Source organism: Stegodyphus dumicola, chromosome 2, assembly GCF_044657685.1.
Source record: "Stegodyphus dumicola isolate Sdum_Otavi_A_Nest chromosome 2, ASM4465768v1".
NCBI lineage: Eukaryota > Metazoa > Arthropoda > Arachnida > Araneae > Eresidae > Stegodyphus > Stegodyphus dumicola.
The window spans coordinates 10,086,244-10,107,784 of NC_140769.1; the positions used below are offsets into that span (position 1 = coordinate 10,086,244).

At 33.5% G+C, this 21,541-nt stretch overlaps 1 protein-coding gene and 1 non-coding gene across 5 annotated transcripts in view; one reads left to right on the forward strand and one right to left on the reverse strand.

The window, feature by feature from the left end:
• LOC118189460 (uncharacterized) overlaps positions 1-21,541 on the forward strand; it is a 504,436-nt gene that overhangs the window by 392,239 nt on the left and 90,656 nt on the right. The window lies entirely within an intron of this gene.
• On the reverse strand, positions 19,527-19,599 carry TRNAV-CAC (transfer RNA valine (anticodon CAC)). Its single transcript has one exon. It is a non-coding gene; the product is annotated as a tRNA-Val (tRNA).

Genomic DNA, 21,541 nt, shown 5'->3' on the forward strand with positions numbered 1-21,541 from the left:
AAAAAAATGTCGGAGAATTGCACCTCTATTCCAACAAAAAATATATAATTTCAATAATTTACATTTTAAATCAAACAATGGCATAACATAAAAAAGGAAATTCATCTTAATACTACACAAAGGAAATATTCACTTATCTTATTTACAGACTCCCGTTTCTTCAGTCAAAAAAAATTCTTTAACAGCATCCAAAAACTTCCTAAAGTTATCTGAACTAGAATCTGTATACTGGCGTTGCCATATAAATTCACAAAAATATACTCAGTAGTGTCGGTATCCTCCGACGCTCGACCATAAGCATTTCCTTCCTACGAACAGGATACTTATATTGGCTACTAAGTAAACCTTCATTTACACACCAGTCTATTAATACTTTTTCTCCCTTTCGTTCCAAATCATACAGAAACTTCAAATTAATCTTATCACATTCAGCCATTTTACCGTGTAAACCACAAAATAACAACGTACTTCTTATCCAAAATCCGACACGCAAGCCTTTCCAAATCTTTTAGCATTCATTTTAGCTTTCTAAGTAGCATTCAACTACTCAGGTTAACATAAATGAACGACAACTTCGCGATAATCCTAGGGACACCCTTCGATCTGCTCTAACCCATATATGTATATGTGTGATAAAAAAAAGAGAAAAAGAGGTAGCAAATGTTCACGGCATAGAACGTAGATGACATATTGAAGGGGAAAAATTCTGATTGCGTATAATATTAAATCCTTAATGACTAGGAAACTTGGCAGTCGAGGCGGATTAAATTCCATTTTTATTTAAATTGACATTTGTGGTCACAATTCCCTTGGCACCCTAATCGGGCTTATTTTCCAGAATATTTACATTTTTGATACTTTTGCGATAGAAAAAGAGCACAACGAAATGGCGTCCAAGCGGCACACAAAGAGGAGCTATAGTGCGCATTTATCCAATATGGCAGTCTGTTTAGAGAAAGGTTTCGACGCAGGTTAGAAAAGTTTTAGGTCTCAGACTTTTGAGTTCACGTTTCGAAGTTCAAGTTCAGCTACACCATCGACGTTACGCGAGCCATGCGCAATAAATTTATCTAAAAATGACGCACTCCAGAAATGTTATTAACGTTTTTAGAATAATCAGAAAATAACCAAATTTAAAAGGAGGAATTAAGAGGCTACTACTAAATTAAATTATAAAGCTGATTTACATACTTTTTATTTTACATATATGTATATACCATATATAGAGGATGTCCCCAAATTCGACCGACAAATTCAGGCGGTTGTAATAATCCTGAAGTACCCTTTTAATTTATAATTTGACGAAGCTGAAGCTTGGAAGTACAGTTATTATCCGAAATGTTTGAGGCATCTTCATTTGGTATCCACAGTCCGCATTTAAAACATATTTAATATACCATTATTGCTAGGATGCGGGTGCGTTGAGCAAACATAAAAATCTCGAGAAGGTAGCATTGATCGAAAAATGTTGAAAAATTCAGTTGTAGAATATGCATGTTATTGCACATTAATATGCGCTTTGTGTGGACTAAAATAGCATTCTGAATAAAGCATCACTGATGAATTATCCTCAATGCATCTTTTATGTCAGGCAGAATTTCCTACTTTTGCTAAAATGTTTCGAGGATTTATGGAGTTATGCGAGAATAATTTCAAAGTCCGAGACTTTTGCTGTCTGTAATGGGATCTGACAACATAACTCCAAAGAGCGAGAGCTCAAAGAATTGTACCTAGTGCCACGAAGTGTAAAATTGACTTATCTCATCCGTTCTATCAAACGAGGAAACGCATATTCCGTAAGTTTCTGGCCGCACCAATTGTGAATTGAAATGACTTTGGAAATGGATTGCAGTTTTGAACAAAACGTTTTAATCGGAAACACGGTCATAGAAACTTCACGTTGTAAGGAATTTCTGTTTCCGTTTTCGATAATGAAGTCTTAGTTCTCGAAAATATGGTTTTAAAAAATTAAAAAAAAAAGTCCCCTCCGAAACAAAAACAAAAAAAAAAAAAAAAAAAAAAAACTTTGTGCAGCAAACTATGTTTCTAATACCATGTAACATATGGCATTAGAAACAGATCTGCATTAATGTTCTCAGAATGTTCATTAAAATTATAAATTAGAAATTAAATGCATTTTAATTTATATACGTTAAATTCATTTTTACCGTCCAGACGGTATAGTGGTTAGTGACATTGAGTACCTTACCGAAAGTCCCGGATCTTAGGATAAACTTTCTGTTTTCCCCCTAAAAGGAATTTGAACTTCCCTGGAGCACTTACAACAAAAGATCCACTCTTTTTTTGTGAAACAGGTTTGCTCAATAAAGTGAATTATTTCATAAGCGAACAGCAGATATCTGTTTCTGGCATGCTTCCAACAAGAGTTCTTTGTAAACTGCAAAAGAGCTGTAACTCCGTTTTCTGGGATCGGATTAAATTCGCTGAGTAAAGTGAATCGACTCCCTGAACCAGACCCAGAGTGGATCTTCCAATTAGGAATATACGACAGCTTAGAATATAAGATGAGCTGAAATTCCTCTGGCGGTTTGGTGGCAGCGGAAGAGACGGAACCCCCTGACTTGTCCCCCCCCCCGGGTGCTTTTCTTCAAAATTGTGGCTGAACCGGACAAAATCCTACTGTTTCCTATATTCTTCTTAAGGTTCATACCAACGACAGATGCAGTCTTGCATTTATTGCCACGACAAAAGTCATATCCTTGTTCTGATTAAGTCAGACAGATGAAATTAGCCACAATAGCAGCAACAGATACATCATTTGAAATGTCTAATAAAGGGTTAAGTTAAAAGAAATGAGTTTATTTGTATTAAATCATCGATTTGTTAATCAGTAACAAATTGATTAAGTTTTAAAGATAGAAACATTTTATGTTTTCACGAATGGCATTACTCTGAAAATCGGCTATGCGCTAGAGCGCGTGGAAAACAGACCCGGAGTTTTGTGGTTTTTATTCACTCGACCACTGGTGAGTATTATGTTTTGTAGAGACATTATGCATTTTTTGGAAGCAGGCAAGATGAAAAATGAGCAATGCCTTCGCCGAGAATCGATCCGGGGACTCTGGAATACGCGCCCAGCGTGCAGACCGCCACACCATGAAGGCATGCTAAGAAGGCGGGAGAAATACCTTATATTTTAATGAAATAAAGCTTGTTGTCATAGTTACCGAATACTTTTTTTTATGTAACAAAATTATCCACATTTGTAACTGTGACTCCGTTTTGATAAAATTTCAAAGTTTTTCTTTTATAATATGTTTATATAATATAAATGTTTGTTTGATAGAATATACTTTTATCCATCTCACTTTCATCATCGTTAAAAATAGTTGAAAAGGAAGTGTTCGTATCATCGAATTTCTTTGCTACACAATATTTTTAGTGTCTGTTCAGATTTATGCAGTTCTTTTTCACGATAACGTTTGCATTTTGCATGCTCGGTACAGAAATATTAAAGAGATATACAGATATTATATATACAGAGGAAAATAAAACTTCTCGTGGAATAGTAAAATGTTCTTTATATTATATATATGCTTTTGTTCATGACGCCATCAACAGAAATCTGACTTTACTTCACAAAAACGCTGTTTATAACTTTTATTTTTAGAATGACAACAGATGTTTTGCGCGCATTCTAGTGAACATGGATATTTTAGTCACATCTTGAAGTGTGGTTGACACTTAACTCATAAAAATTTAAAGCTATTTTTTAAATTATTTACTTTTGCTAAAGGTTGATTTGAAAGAATATGAAATAGTAATTCTTTCATTTTACTTCTGTGTACGAAGTAAAAGAAGTATCATAATCACGAAAAATTTCGGATGTCCTGTTTCATCGAAAATATCCATTCTGACCATTCTCGAATCTATTTAGAATTTTTGTTTTCTTAACATCTGTTCGTAAGGGCAGAATAAGGGGATCTTTTTCCAAAACGGATCGTAATGTGGATTTAAAATGGATTCAGTAGAGATTCTTTTTCGTGACGGTTGTGTGTTTGTACCCGAAAAAGGTGCGTATTGTTTTCAATGTTTCTAAAATTAAATCGTTAATAACAAGAGAAAAACCGCCGACGCAGAAAGTGATTACAAATCTGCAGCAGCAATAGCGAAAATAATAAACCAAAATTTACTCTTTCTAAAAGCTAATAAACATAATGTTCACTAACTTTTCCCAACGTATGGGACTTAACACAGAAATATTTGTAGAACCTCGTAAGAAAACTGTTTAGCAGAAGATAAACGTAAAAACATTCTGACCCTCGATGAAGCATGGATTTATCTGACTGCAACAAAAAGAAAATCTATTTATTAACGAAAACGAAGAGAAAAATGTGTACAAATCTGCTTTGGTGAGTGCAAAGAAAGTTTTATTAAGGGGTTTAATGATTGCCCTAGGATTCTCTTCCAATGGGAAATTAAAATAAAAAGAGTTGAAATATCGAGAAAGTTTTGCATCCGTTATTTATAGATAAGTTTCATTTCTTTATCCAAATGACTTTCAACGGGTGAAACCTCATTACGACAAGGAAATGAATCATACTTCGAAAAGTAGCACTACATGCCTTCAAAAATTGCAGACTGATGCGGGTATTGCATATATATACATACCTTTTCAACATATACCTGCAAAGTCCACTTACGTTTTACCTACAGACTATAGTACACTGCGCAAAAAACAAAATACAGCTCTATCTATATCTCCCTTTCTACTGGGCGGATTGACAAAATTCAAATTGCGCTTTTCATGTCTCGAAAGCGCGACTTAGGATATGAATTAGATTTATATATAGAATTGTTCTAATATAGGTATTTTGACACAAGATTGAACTTTTCTGAAGTAACATACCAATTTTTTTCCATGTTTCGATTCTACGACTGAAATTACATTGAATTACCAAGTTTTGTAAACATCGCATCAGTAGTTATGGAAAAATTAATTCTCAAAATTTTAACTCCTCAATGTTAATTGAGTTTGGTATATATTTATTTCTCTTTTTTTATTAATCGTATTTGATTCTTGCTTGATTTAATTTTGATTCTTGCTATTTAATTTTTGCTTGATTTAATTTTGATTCTTGCTTAATTCTTGCTTATTCTTGATTTAATTCTTGCTTGATTTAATTTTGATTCTTGCTTGATTTCGAAATCCAGGTTCATTCCAAATAAAATTCACCCATTTTTTATGATTTATTTTAAAAATTTGTATTTTTAAATAATTTTCATATATTTTTCAAAAAAAATTTAATCTATAAAATTTTTAAGAAGACGTATTTCTAAGCATAAGTGCAAAAACTTACAATGTTTTATTCAAAATTTCCGAAGATATATGTGAGTTTATATATTGGCGCGTTTTGAAATTTGGCATATTTGTTGAAAGCGATAAAACACCAGATGTGGTTTAAACACTTTGCTAAAATTATTTGGTAGTAGAAACAATGCGGCTTTTTCTCTGCTCATACACTACGTAAAAAGGTAGGAAAGAGGTGCCTTTTTTCCCGCTTCAGCATAATCGAAGGGAAAGGAAAATTCGTTGCCACATATTATTAAGAAGTTTGCCAAGTGCATTATTCTTGGCGAAAACTGAAAAATTGTGCCAAGATAAATTTTTGAATATCTCCGAACACGAAATTTCACACGAAATTTTATAAAATTTAATATCTAGGCATAATTTGAGTCGTGGAATCGAAATATGGAAAAAAATTGGTATGTTATTTCAGAAAAAGTTTGACTTTGTGTCAAACTACCTATGTTAGAACAATGCGACATGTAAATCTAATATATATCCTAAATCGCGCTTTTGAGGCATGGAAAACGCAATTTGAATTTTGTCAATCGGCCCAGTAAAACGAGAGATATAGAACTGTCTCTTTTTTTCCGCATTGTATATGTGTTCTCTTAAAAAGAGAATTTTCTAAGCTGAACCACCACGATTGGTGGACTCTAGAAAATACTGGACGAGGAATGGAATTTTTACGAAAGGCCATCCTATCATGAAAATCACGATGCAGAGTTATAGTTCAGTGAAAAGGCTGTCATTTTGAACATTCAAGAAAGTACTCTTTTCGTTTTAGACATTAATTGAACGCCCCGAAGCCGTTCTAAAAATGTATAAGAACACATAATTTTTTTTTTTTTTTTTTTCTGTTTCAACTAAAATAAAACAAATGAATATATATTTGTTTTATTTAAGCAGGACTCAAAACTAAAATAATTTTGTTTTCATTTTTTCAAAACTACATTAAACGAAAAGCCAATTACTTTTTATACGAGCTACACAAAACATGTAACCTTTTTATCTTAAATTAAAACTAAACGTACCGTGTATATGTAAACTTTGCATAGCGGTAGCCTAGCATGTAGATGCTCCGAAAGAGTGCTTTTTGAAAGCTAGGAACATATCTTCGTAAGGGCACCATTACACCTGTATAAAGATTTCTGCCTTTTACGACATTAGTGTATTTGCGCAATGGTGTCGTTACCGTTATTAGGATTGGGCACCTTTATGAAGCGATCTGTTCTCTTCCTTTTAAATGTGAAACTGGTTTCACTGTGATGATACATGCAATGCTGGGACGCAAACATTACAGTTACATATTTCTACCTGGTTGACACAATTGCATTAAGATTCTGCATCTCTTCTCTTGTAGATGCTAAGAGTAATTGTTGATTGTTAAAATCGTAGTATAATAAGAATAATGATAACAACTATAGAAAATCCTAGAATGGAAGCAATGATTGATTGTCTTAAGTAATTTCAAGACCACTGATAGTAATAAAACTTTGGTTTATATATTTCTGCTTTTCTTTTTAAATTGAAATTTTTAATTCGAGCTTTTTTAACTGTCTCATTAGGTAAGAAATAAAAAAGGGTGTGTACAGGTTAAAAATGAATTTTCTGTTCTCAGAGCCGATATTGCAATATCATGTGAATATAAAGGGATGGTGAATGTGCTTAGAGATAAGAAAAGTTAAATTACTTTTTTATACGTTTCCTTGGATAGATATCAAAATCTATACCTATCTATATAAGACGTTTTCATGATTCGATAGAAAAGATATGTTGTCTTTAATTATATCTTTCAAACAGGAGGTCGTAGTATCCCATTATGTTATTGGTTATTGAAGATGTAATCATCCATTGATACTTAACGAGAGTTTTGCCGTAGTACAATGATGTCTTTGTAAAGAACAGCACTCTTTACAAGTATCAAGTATTTCAAGGCCAAACATTTATGCCAATAATTACATAAGGACTCATCGAAAATACAAAAAGCCAATTAACATTATTCTTTGAAGATTTTAACGTGTAACGAATGTATGATGTAAAGAATTATCGTGTTGTTTTGCGTAAGTTCTTAGCTTGTACCATAACAGTTGATGGAGCTAATGGAAGATCCATGGTTTCATATTCCGCTGGTACCACAGTCAAATATGATGTTTCTTTGTTTCGAAAGAATGCATACACTGCTTTGGTAATTTTCGATTATTTTAGGGGTGGGAGCTTTTACAGTCCCTCAGAAGTTCTACTATTCTTTTGCGAACTAAGTTCCGGTTTAGCTGGTCAACTTCAACAAATTCATAAAAACGACAGTGGGACACTAGAACTGAGGGGCGGTGTGGGATCATTAGTTTGGGTGCAAGGATTTCGGGTTCATACGATGGTATGTCGTAATCATAAGGCGTAAAAGTCGCCAAGTCTCTTCAGACCTATGGAACAGATTTTAAGCCGTAGCCATTTAGGGAAGGAAATATTGTTCATTCCTAAATGTGCAGCTGTTGCAGCAAAATCGCCGACCGAATGTCAGTTCGTGTTTGTTTCATTGAGATAAATCGGTTGTTATACGAGGATGGCATAAATGTGAAAAGGAAGAAAATTTACAGAAATTCCTTATACGAACTTCTGTGACATAGCAAGATCTGGTTGCCCAACAACAAAGCTCGACTTGCGCCTCCTGTTAACGCAAAGCCCTCTTGTGAACGCGTCATCAGGATGAAAGTGGATTGATGAGAAATTCGATTATTGCTATAAATTTTTATTTGGTGCATACTGAATTATAAAACTATCAGATGACAAAGTAAAATTTATTGTTAAGTTTAAGAGCGTTCTTCAACGATGTCTAAGAACTACAGAATTCACTAATGTCTTTAAACAGAAACAGAAAAATCTTTTTGATCGTTTTAATTGAAAATATGTCTTTGGTAAATTTAATAATTGCGTTTTTCAATAATAAATTTATGAAATGTATTTTAGGCTTATGAAAGAGGACTTTGTAGATACATTAGGTTTTTTGGAAGCAGGAAACATGAAAAATGAGCAGTGCTCTCCCCGGGACTCGAACCACGGACCTCTGGAATACGCGTCGAGCGTGCTGACCACTACACCACGAAGGCGTGCTAAGAAGGCGAGAGAAATAGCTTATAACTTTAGTTCTCCGAACTGCTCGCAACTAACCAAGGGAAATTATTTTATCTAAGCAAAATTCAACTTGTTCTTAATTTATAACTGTTATTCTACGTGTCTGTAATATTTTTTCATTCGTTTAAATGAAAGACAGGAAAAATATTTATTATTACTACACATTATTTTATGCGTTCTTTACATTTAATGTATTATTCTACGTTTAGTTTTAATTTAAGATAAAAAGGTTACATGTTTTGTGTAGCTCGTATAAAAAGTAATTGGCTTTTATTTTAATTTATTTTTGAAAAAATCAAGACAAAATTATTTTAGTTTTGAGTCCTGCTTAAATTTTTAAAAAAATATTCATTTGTTTTATTTTAGTTGAAACAGAAAACATTATGTGTTTAGCCAAAAAAAATTGTTTCGTAATTTAATTTCTTTAAGAAATAACCTTTTTAATTCGTTGGAGAATCAAAATATTTTATTTTTATTTCTCCTGTTATCTGCATTGAAATCAAATATACCGAAAACTTTAGATAAAATTCCCGATTTTAGAAAAAAATAAGAAATTTTTTAAGCTTTAAGTACTATTTTAATTTGAAGGAAAAAAATTTCATTTTTTTACTTTAGCTGAAATAGTAGTAGGTTATGTGCTTAGGCTAAAAAAAGAAAAAGATAATACTTTCGTTCTTTAATTAAGTGTAAAAAAAGGTTATTCCTTATGTTTTGTGGGAATGAAAATATTTTGTTAATATATTTCCTGACAATTTCGTTTAAATTTCGTTAAATATACGATAAACGCAGCGATAAAACACCGTTACTTACATAACAGTAAATAGTATCAGATGTTTTAAAAAATTTAATGTGGGCACCACATTACTTCTTTCTGAGGCCTATTAAAATTATGCGCAGTTTTTTGTTGCACTTCATTTAAACTTATGTCCTCGATATTCTTACTTACTTGATCGCTGAAGGCAAAATGAAAATGACATCAAAAACTGCGAATTTTGAGATTCAGTATCCCGGTCAATTTTTGTCCCACGAAAGTGAAAATTCTTATAACTTTATTTTTTCATAACGAGTATAAAATTTTACCGGATATATACTTACAGAAACTGGAAGATAGAAGTAAAAATTAATTTGTTTAAACTTGTCATTGCCAAAACATTAATATTTTCGTCGTTTAAAACACTTCTGTAACTGGAAATATATGCCTACGAACGACGATTGCGAAAATAAAGGCCCGGGTAAGGAATTTTAAACCGGATAAGGTGATGGTGATATCATTTTGTTACTGTCGATTGCAATAGAAAAGGGAGCTGAGCTACTAGATGTTATAGCAGTCCCATACACAAAATTTCAGGGTTCTACGGTTAATCGTTTTTGAGATATGCGTGATATTTCATACGTACGTACATATGTCACGAAAAAAAATTCATTTTACAATCCGTTTTGGAAAAAAGAGTCCTTTATTCTGACGCTGTAGACGTTTCGCAAAAAATATATTCGGGAACAATCAAAATGGATATTTCCGCTGAAATATGATAGACGAAATTTTTCTCGATTACAATGCTTATCCTTTACTGCGTAAAGTAATATATAAATAATAAAAAATTAAAACATCTGATGATCCATAATAAAAAAAATCTGATGTGGCCACCACAATACTTCCTTCTATGGCCTATCAAATTATACACAATTTTTTCTGCACTTCTTTTATCAAGTTTTAAAATACAGACCCAAAACACCAAATACACTTAAACAAAAAGATTTGTACAATTAAAATTTCTAAGCTAAAACAAGTAATTCGCCCAATGGGCCGAATTGTTTTACCTTACAAATTTGTTTTTTACCTTAGAAACAACCTTTTACCTTTACTTGTTTTACGTTACAAATTAACCTTAGAATGGGAAATTTTTTGGTACAGAAAGTTCAAAGTCAACTTTTGGTTCCATTGTGCAAAAAGACACTGAATTCGGTGCGCCAACTAAATAAAAAAATACTGAAAGTTTCAACTGTTAATAAATGCTGTTAATAAGTGGCGGCCTCGTTAAGCTTACTTTAAACTGTTGATAATTCTACAACTATAGCATACAAGTTAAATAAAAGTATTTAAAACCCTAACCAGAACATAAGAGCAAGATAATTCACTTTTAAAGCAAAAAATGCACAATTTACAAACATATAAGAATCCTGAGGTCACTGAACCGCGTAGGAAAAGGGGGCCCGCACAACTACATGCTATAGTAGCCTCATATACAAAATTTCAAAGTTCTGCGGCCACTCGTTTTTGAGTTATGCGAGATGCGTACAGACATCACGAAAAACAAAAATCTCTTCCGATTCCTTTTTAAATTCTTTATGCAATCCATTTTGGGAAAAGGAGTCCTTTATTTTGTCGGTTCGTACGGACGTCATGCACAAAAATATTTAAAATGGATTCGGGAACGGTCAAAAGGGATATTTCCGTTGACATATGGTACACGAAATGTTTTCGCGATTACAGTGCTTCCTTGTGCTTCGTACAAGCAAGTAAAAATTTAATTAAAAAACTGTTTATTTTTTAGTCATATTTAAATTTTCACATAAATAATTCATTAAATTTTAGCCCAGAGAGCTATTAATTTCGTTTTGGGCATTTTGCGTTGAAAACTTTAAATGTCGTTTCACTTTTCAAACTGTCACCACCAAATATTACAGCCCTGCATTATATTTAAATAAATTAAATGATGAAGAATCTGCATAAATGTATGTATGTTTCTCGCATTGTGATTAAACGACGGTATCTAGAGCCATTTAATTGTAAATAACGAACGTTTCCACCCATATATGAGCATCTGGAAGCCCGAATTTGGAATTTCTTTTATTATCTATCTCATATTTTATAAAACTTTAACAAATTTTTAATTAACAAACTAAACGATTTCAAAGCGAGCAATGGCAACATCGTACGGAAAAAAACAATATTTTTATCCCCAGCGCCCGAGACTGTGTATCGGAAATTTTAAAGATATGCTCATTTTAAAACTATTTTGCGATACTGCTGTTGAATTGAATTTTATGGTTTAAGTGCTAAGAACATGATATTTAGTAAATTAAAGTAACACACAAAACGTTAAAAATCACCCCTTTGGGCGTAATGTAAAATCTGAAGGCTTTCAGATTTTTTTAGCTATTTTATATTTCATTTCAAATAACAGCACGTTTGTTATATATTAGGCCAAAACGAAATAGTGTTTTGCGAGAAAAGAATATTTTATTTAAAATTTTCTGCTCTGTTCTTTGAAATCAAATGTACGATAACCGCAGGGGACCGGATCGGTTTTGATCTCAGTTACTCCCTTTACTTACGAGTCTACTACATACATTCAAGCTGGGAGAGATCTCTGTAAGGTATTTCTGTTTGAAACATGACGAATTATTACCTTTGAGTCAGCTCCAAGGCAGCATCCATTGGAATGCTCACTTTTTGCGATGCTCTGGAGATTTCTGGGAGCATTGGTAGTATACCTCTTTTGTAACTGTCTCATATGCGCCATCGCATCGTTTGGGATTGCTTGAAATCTCTAAAATTCTTGCTACTACGTTACTGTATAAGAGAAATAGCTGACTCACTGGGTGGTTAGGCTAGCGAATAAAATGTTTTGCAGCAGGGCAAGAGTCTGTTTCTATGCAGGTGACAGAGGACGGGGACAACTGGTGTCTAACAAAGGTAAGCAGGTATTTGTCCCACGCCCTCCACCGATAGCTTCCTTAAACCGACAGCTTCCGAGTCCCAGAAGGCGTACCCCGGGAATCTGTTTCTAGAACCCAAGTTTCTTTGCTCAAACCCTTTTACTTAAAATGCGACATCTTTATGAATGGTGAAAAGTGTTTCAATTCCATATCCGCATTATGCATTTCTTCTTCAGAGAAACACGTTGATACCCTTTTAACGGCCAAATTCAACTACTGAAAGTTTGAGAATTATGACAACACGTTTGAGCCAACATTTTACACTCAGAGATACATGTATCTGTGTACACAGCCAATGAAAAAGTAATCTTTAACCTCAAAAGTGTAAGATGATACGTTGAATCTTCGGATTATGGTAACTTGGCGATTTTTTGGCGAAAATTTGGCGACCAAGCCTGCTACAGCAACCTGCTAGTTTTTTTTGGAGGGGCGCCATTTTGTTTTCACGAAGTAATTTTTTTTTTTTTTTTCCCTCAAATCTGCTAGCCGAATTACGCTTATGCTAGAACTTTTATGGAACAAAAGTGCTTAATCATGACAAAGGCTAGAACTTTTATGGAACAAAAGTGCTTAATCATGACAAAGGCTAGAACTTTTATGGAACAAAAGTGCTTAATCATGACAAAGGCTAGAACTTTTATGGAACAAAAGTGCTTAATCATGACAAAAATTAGGTGCGAAATTGGGAGAAAGTGCAGAATCGCGCGTTTTTAAGAATTGCACATACGCGGTATCCATGTACACGTCGACCTATTTTCTCTTAAGAAAACATCTCAGAATTGCACAAAAATGGCATTGCGCACACGCTTGACTTTATCCATCGACCTATTTTCACTTAAAAAGTCAAAGAAAATTAACAAAAATCCAATTCTTCTTACTTTTGTAAAAAGCGCCAAACAAATAAGTGGGCGATTCTGCACTTTAGCGGCGAAATTGTTTCTAAGTGCTTATTAGCTAAAATCACGATTAAACTTTTCCGGAAAATGTCACATGACATGTCTCATGATCTCTCATTTCTCTGAGACAAAATAATTTGTGATTAGAACTGTGTACTTCTCAGATTATTGCTTAAGTCCTACCTAGTAACCTTTATCGCCTTACCAAAGTGTCGCCAAACGACCTGTTACCATATTCCAAATATTAGCCAATGATACTAACAGAAAAATTGAATATTTTTGCGTTATGAAACTCAAAACATCGATCAAACATTTAATATAAATAAAATTTTAAATAAAGTAATCAGAAATAGAAAATACCTAAAAAAAGAGGAGTAATCTGCGAATTTTAACGAAAAGTAGTTAAATTTATTTACGCAATTTGAATTCATTGTCTATGTTTTAAAAAGAAAAATAAGCAGTTATTTTGTATCCACCTGTTTTTTTTCTCATGCGTCGAATTTGTTGTTTTTTAGGTAAATTTTGTCTTGCACATTTAATTGAAAAGTTAAATCAAACGCAACATTTCTTCCAATGAAAGATTAAATCTTTCTAAATGATTTACGGGAAACCGTTAAAAACCGATGAACAATTCATAACAGCTGCCAAAAGAAAGTTTTTTTTTAAAGTTTTTACTTTTAGCAAAAAAATAAATTTCGTAACGTTGAATTTTCAGCAGTTATTTTTCAACGTGCTGTGAGAAAAATGGGGAGAAACAAAAGCAAAACAGTAAATGTCTGTGCTTGAATTTCAGTAAATAGCTCTAATGGTTTTGAAAGGTGGTTGCCATTTTTTAAACAAATTGCTTTCCGTAAACTTTTTTATCTTATTCAGCCCCGCCCCCTGTTTGAAATATATGGCCTAATGTTGGTTTTCCAGTTCAAACAGTTTAACCTGTCTCTTTTTTAAAAAATTTAGTACGTGTTTTATGATTTTTTGATGAGTCGTGTTTTTGGCACAAATACACACGCTATAACTTTTATAAATTCCTGTCCCTTTTTTTAACGGTAAATAGTCTTGGATAATAGAAATATAAACCTCACATAGAAGTCTTGTTTACGCAGTTTGCATTAGGATGCTTCTTTTGTGTGGTTCTTGAATCACGTCTTTTTAAATAGCTTGACTAGCTGGACTTCTCAAAGCTGGACTAGCTGTTTTGCTAGGTCCTTTTATGTATCTAAGTAGGTGCATTCTTTTGAGATGGTATCATTAGTTTATTGTTGATGTTTTGATTTATTTTAATATCAAAATCCATTTGTATATTATATTTTTAGTTACAGATGTCTACCAGATCTGTGGTTCTATTTTTGGTTCTATTGGTTTGTTTTGTTGACTATAATGGTGTTAAATATTGGCTAAACTGGAACTCATATGGCTCATAAGTGTAAAACGCCGTACTTCAGTGGCTATCTGCAGAGGATTAGCATATGGCAGACAATCAATGTACGTATAAACAGCAAGCTTGTTGTCAGCGCAGCAGGTATATTATGGAATCAGAACGGCAATCTCGAAAAATTTAAGTAGTCAATTCCTCGCAGAGTTCAAGTCTAGATGAGTCAGCGGCATCCAGTGACTGAAATGAATGAATCAATGAAACAATAGCATGGTCAGAGCCACCTAAGATCTGTGTTTCTTCAGTAACCTATTTGGTTTAAGAAAATAAAACCATGATTCGTTTATTTTTTGCATAAATCTAAACACTCAAGGATCAGATAATTTTAAATTGCTTATTGAAGAAAGGAGGAACTACCCCTGCAAAAAACTTAATTGAAAGTTCAATTTCCAGAAGTGTGTCTGCACGATGTGTTGGTGTATTTTTTGTTACGCTAGTTCTGCCAAGTCTTTGGCCTACTTTTGGTTAACTTCTATCAGATTTTTTTGCCTTATGTTTGATTTGCAAGATTTGGTGGCCTGGCATATTTCTGGTAACGCTGATCTTCTAGGTTCTTTGGTCTACGAAATCAATAAGCCAATTTATGATTACAGTAGTTTTTAAGTTCACTGGTCTATTACTTGGTATTTGGTCTGCCAGATTTGTTGATCTATTTTTGGCTATATTGCCCTGTTATTTATTGCATTGGTGGTCCAGGTCCATTGGTCCACGAAATCTATAGGCCTATTTCTGATTACACTGGTTTCTAAGTTCATTTACCTATTACTGGCTATTTGGTATGCCAGAGATATTGATCTATTTTTGGCTATATAGTTCTGTTAAATCCATTAGCCTGTTATTTATTGTATTGGTGGTCCAAGTTCATTGGTCCACGAAATTTATAGGACTATTTCTGATTGCACTGGTGTCTAAGTTAACTGGTCTATTACTGGCCATTTGGTCTACCAGATTTGTTAATATACTGTAGTTTTGGCTATATCGGTTTGTCAAATCCATTATTAACCTGTTATTGATTACATTGGTATCTAGGTCCATTGGTCCATTGGTCCACAAAATCTATAGGCCTATTTGTGATTACACTGGTTTCTAAATTCATTTATCTATTACTGGCGATTTGGTTTGCCAGAGATATTGACCTATTTTTGGCTATATAGGTTCTAAGTTCATTTACCTATTACTGGCTATTTGGTATGCCAGAGATATTGATCTATTTTTGGCTATATAGTTCTGTTAAATCCATTAGCCTGTTATTTATTGTATTGGTGGTCCAAGTTCATTGGTCCACGAAATTTATAGGACTATTTCTGATTGCACTGGTGTCTAAGTTAACTGGTCTATTACTGGCCATTTGGTCTACCAGATTTGTTAATATACTGTAGTTTTGGCTATATCGGTTTGTCAAATCCATTATTAACCTGTTATTGATTACATTGGTATCTAGGTCCATTGGTCCATTGGTCCACAAAATCTATAGGCCTATTTGTGATTACACTGGTTTCTAAATTCATTTATCTATTACTGGCGATTTGGTTTGCCAGAGATATTGACCTATTTTTGGCTATATAGGTCTGTTAAATCCATTAGCCTGTTATTTATTGTATTGGTGGTCCAAGTTCATTGGTCCACGAAATTTATAGGACTATTTCTGATTACACTGGTTTCTAAGTTAAGTGGTCTATTACTGGCCATTTGGTCTACCAGATTTGTTAATATACTGTAGTTTGTCAAATACATTATTAACCTGTTATTGATTACATTGTTCTTTCAGGTCTGTTGATTTATTTTTGGTTATACTAATATGTTAGCTGTATTGATCTGTTTTTATGTCACAACAATTGTCTTTATCGAAATCTCATTTTTATATGAGCTTAGAGTACTTTTATATGTTTTTTAAAATTTTTTTACTTACTTTTTATATGAGAATAGTAGTAGAAATCTTTGAAAGTATTCAGTAGTAACTGGGAGAAGTTTTCAATCGTTATGGATACTGTTTCGTGTTGTCTGTCACGAAAGAGGGTTGTCCTGTTGTCTCGTGATTACGGATGTGTATCCCGAATACAATTAAGCCACTAATTAAAAAATAAACTGTATTCTTTGCACTTTGGATCATAAAATTTTAGCATTTGCATTCCTTTTTTTTAATTTATAAAAATTCAGACTATTTATTCCATGCCTTGATGTTATACATGTAGCAGTAGTCGTGAATAAAATAATCATTAATTTTTTAATCATAAGAATAATAAAATAATCACTGTTCACATTAATAGCATGCTTCACGTTGTCTATTGATTACAAATCTGTATCAAGAATGAAAACCGTCTTTTAAACATTATTACCTTAAAAACAAATTGAAAATAGCTGTATTTTATGCACTTTTCAAATTCTGAGATAAATTTTCGAATAGCGTTTATCTTATCTTTTTTGCTAATTTATAAAAAAGTCCTCTCTATACCTAAGCATTACACAGCAATATTCATGAATATTTTACTCGCTAACTGATTAGCCGTTTAAACCCTTTAACAGGGAAGGCTGTGTATATTCGTCCTAGAATAATTTTTGTGACATTTTTAAGAAAATGTATATACTTGCATTTTGAAGTATGTCCAAAAAAAATAAAGCATTGTATTAAAAATGCATAAATTCAGGTATAAAGTAGCTGAGGCATTCTGGTATTAAAATCAAGAAAAACGTCTTTGTCACGACAGATTTGGGAGATTTCGCCTTTCTAATCATTCTTCCTTGATCGTAATAATAATGTTTCGAATTTTGTACATAGATTGGTGTATTGAATTAAGGCAAAGCACACTAGGGCTATCTGCCTAACAGGAGGGATGCCTTCGTAGAGGACTTTCTAAGGGAAACTGGCTCGTATACACGTTACACATGGGGAAAACCACGAAAACGCCCATGCAGCCAGACCGTTTGCGGGATTCGAACCTCGGACCGAACTACCAGTGTTCAGCGACTTTACCGCTCGGCCGCTGAGCCGAGCGAATGAGCATATCTTTAGAATTTCCGATACAAAGTCTCGCGCGCTGGAGATTAAAAAAATTTTTTTTCTTTCCGTACAGTGTTGCCATTGCTCGTTTTGAAATTATTTAGTTTGTTAGTAAAAAATTCGTTGAATTTTTACAAAATATGAAATCGATCATAAAACAATTTTCAAATTCATATTAGGGCTTTCACATGCCCATATTCTATAGATTACGTTACTCAAACTTTGATGGCTCTAGGTACCGTTGTTTTATCACTTTGCGCATACATTTATGCAGATTCGTCATTATTTAATTTCTTTAAATATAATACAGGGCGATAATATTTAATGGCAACAATTTGAAAAGTGAAACAACATTTAACGTGAATCGACAGAAAATACCAAAACGAAATTAATAGTTTTTCTGAACAAATTGCCCCTTTGGACTAATAATAAAGTATCCTTTAATTCGCTAATAGTCATTAATTAGTGAATTAAGTTCTAACACTTTCAAATATTTATAAAACTAATTTTAATTGCATTTTAACATCTCAAAAATGTGTTGAAGTATAGTTTGCTTTTTTATCTGAAAAATGCTGTTAAATTTGTGTAGATATTTTAACCCCTGCATAATGAGCAATTCGTGTAAAATTTCATATTCATAATTACCAACACTTCTCTTCATTTCACACATAATCCAAACGTTTTTTTTTAAACCCGTCGTGAACTTCATTGTGCGAGTGTTTATTCAAGAGCTTGATTTTTATTTTCCGAGGCAGGAAAGTCTACGATATATTTCAAAGTTGCTGAGAAAAGCGAGGAGATACGTATGCAACTTCAGTTAACGAGAGTTTGTTATTTTTATTTAAAGCGACACTTTCTTTCAAAATTAACTCGAGATAACACAGGAAAGTCGAGAATAGTTAAGATAGTTACATAAATTGCTGTGTTCTGAGTTATAAAATGGCGCTTGCGTGTGTGAAGTTTGACTAAGCTGACATTTTCTGTTTGTTTCTTTGTCTGTTTCTTCCTGCTAATAAGAGACCACCAGTATGTCAGTAAGATAGTTACTTGATTTACGTGGAGAAATATATTTAGCTCGGAGATTCTTCTGAAGATTCGACAGTTCACGAAAAGCACGAATATGGATCTTTAATCTTTTGTTGTAAAGTAATTTTCTAGATTGTATTCCTTCTGTATCAAAAGAAAAAACGTACAGTTTTTAACAGAAATGTGAAATTAATTTTATTGTAAATGCTAGATTTCGAATTTTCACAGAATTTCCTTTTTAAACTCGTTTTACTAGAAACAACGATTTTGTAGATTCGCGTTTTTGGAGTGGTGTCGACGTATGCTACGTTAATTTTCCCATTAAATCGTTTTATAAAATGCCTTTTAGTTCTAATTTATTATCAAGTTATTTTTAATATGATGTCCAATTTAGTTGAAAGTATACGTGGCCTATATGCCACATATCTGATAAAATGCCTTCGTGGAGGACTGTGTATGGGTAACTTGCTGATATCTTGGGGAAAACCACGAAACTTTCAGCGCAGCCAGCCCGTACACTGAGGTCTAAATTCGGGTCGAGCTATCGATGTCAGAGCCCACCAGCGGCCGAGCGGTAAAGTCGCTGAACACTGGTAGTTCGGTCCGAGGTTCGAATCCCGCGAACGGGCTGGCTGCATGGGCGTTTTCGTGGTTTTCCCCATGTGTAACGTGTATACGAGCCAGTTTCCCTTATAAAGGCCTCCGCGAATTCATCCCTCCCTTTAAGCACATAGCCCTAGTGTGTTTTGCCGTAATCTCAATAAACCAAACCAAAACCAACTATAGATGTCAAACGATATTACCATTCGGCTGCTGGTGGCCATTTAATCTGATGAACCAAATAGAAGATATAGAACTGTGCCGCCCCCCTTTTTTTTGGTGCAAGGATATACTATAAAGCTAAGTCATTAAAAAGATTTTACGGACTTAAATTTCCTTTATGATAACGCATTTATTTTTAACCTTGTAGATGCATTAGCTTATTTGGAAGCAGGAGACGTGAAAAATGAGCAACGCCTTCGCCGGGACTCGAACCACGAACCTCTCGAATGTGTGCCGAGCGTGCTGACCACTACACTACGAAGGCATGCTAAGAAGGCGGGAGAAATACCTTATATATTCCCCCTTTTAAAGGGACCTGAGGATTAGGAGACTCAATTGCCAAATCCTGGTGGTGGAGAAACATCATCCACCGCCATTTTTTTAATTCGGGCGCCACTGTAGAGACAGTAGGTTATTTCGTAGCAGGAGATATGAAAAATGAGGAACGCCTTCGAAGGGACTCGAACCACGGACCTCTCGAATACGCGCCGAGTATGCTGACCACAACAAAGGCAGGCGGGAGAAATACCTTATAACCTTAGCTCCCCCCCCCCCAAAAAAAATTAGTATTGCTAGATTTTTGTGCATGTTAACTCTGTTTCTGGCCATTACCCGTAACGTTTCTATTTTTAATATCTCATTAAAAGGTTGTCAAGTTTCTTGAAACTAAATATCGTTTAGTAATTATGCTGCTATTTTTGTAAGAAAGAAAGCTGTTTCTAAGGAGACAGATACAATTTTTATTCTTGAATAATTTAAGAACTTACATTACTGAAAGATCACTTAAGATGTTGCATCACAATTTTACGTCGATTTATTTAAATTATACATTAAGTTTGGTTTGTTAGTTTTAATTGACTTTTCTGTTGATGTTTGGGAGGAAGAAGGATTTTAGTGAAATTATTTAGTTTTATGTGTTTTGTGTGTAAAGCATTTGCTTGAGGTGTCTGTTTACGGTTATAAAATTGAACATTCTCCCCTCTTCATTTTTTATTCATTGGAACTATCTTCAGTATTCGAAAACTAATTGAAAAATATATTTAAATGAGAAACTATACGATTTATAATGCGTTCGAAACGGGATTGACAGTTGCATTATGTATTTTTATCTTTAGAATAAAAAAACTTCACTTTTAATTGCCATGACATATTCCATTTATCTTTGATATCTTTAGAAAAGTACTTACATTAGTGTCATTTAAACCTCACTTATGAACATACAAAAAAAGAGCACTATGTTTCAAAAGACCCAATAAAAGTCATTTAGATAATATCAGTAGCCATTAAGGTCTGTCGCATTTTAATCATTAAGGGGGAGTTTTAAAATGAATTCTAGTATAATTTTCAAACACACTTATCTTAAATAAAAAGTTTGTAAATTTACGTTGATGAAATAGATTTTACATGCGTAATGCATTCAGCTTTGTAGCCTTTCTTTTTCACATTTTTATGATTATTTTATCTATATCTTCCTATAATGGAACATTAAACGTAGTGACGTAATACATTAAATGTAGTAAATGCAGCCTTCTTACATTAAGACCAAATTCTAATAGTGCATATGAAGTCTAAATCTTAATTACTCTACTTATTTATTAATTACTCTACTATTAGATCTTGTGGGGATTTATTTAAGTTATTTAATAGTTAATTTTATTTTGAAGCAACCTTCTTATTACTCTCGCTGTCAACCCACACTTTCTTGCCAGAATGTAAAAAAGGTAACGCGCGTGTATTCTAATGAAATAGAAAAAAGTTAGTTTTTAAGGGAAGGTTTTAGAATGTAAATTTAGTGAGAAAAAGAGAGAGTGTATTCTGCCTGTCTAAAGGCCACATTGTTATCTTTGATTTACTAGCGATTATATTTCTGTGGCGTTCAGCGCTTCCAGCCATTAGGCTTGTTTACGCCGACTCTTACGAGTCAGAGCCTGCCTGCTCGTCAAGTGCCCTGTGAAAAGCCGTTAAGTTAAATTTAGAGAGAAAAAGAGAGAGTGTGTTCTGCCTACCTGAAGGCCACGTTGTTGTGTTTCATTCACTAGTGATTAGATTTATGTGGCGTTGAGCACTTCTAGCCATTAGGCTTGTTTACGCCGACTCTTACGAGTCAGAGCCTGGCTGCGCTTTAAGTGGCCTGTGAAAAGCCGTTGGGTTAACTGAATTCTATTTTACTATATTACTATTAAGTTACTTGTTAGCTTTTGAGTTAA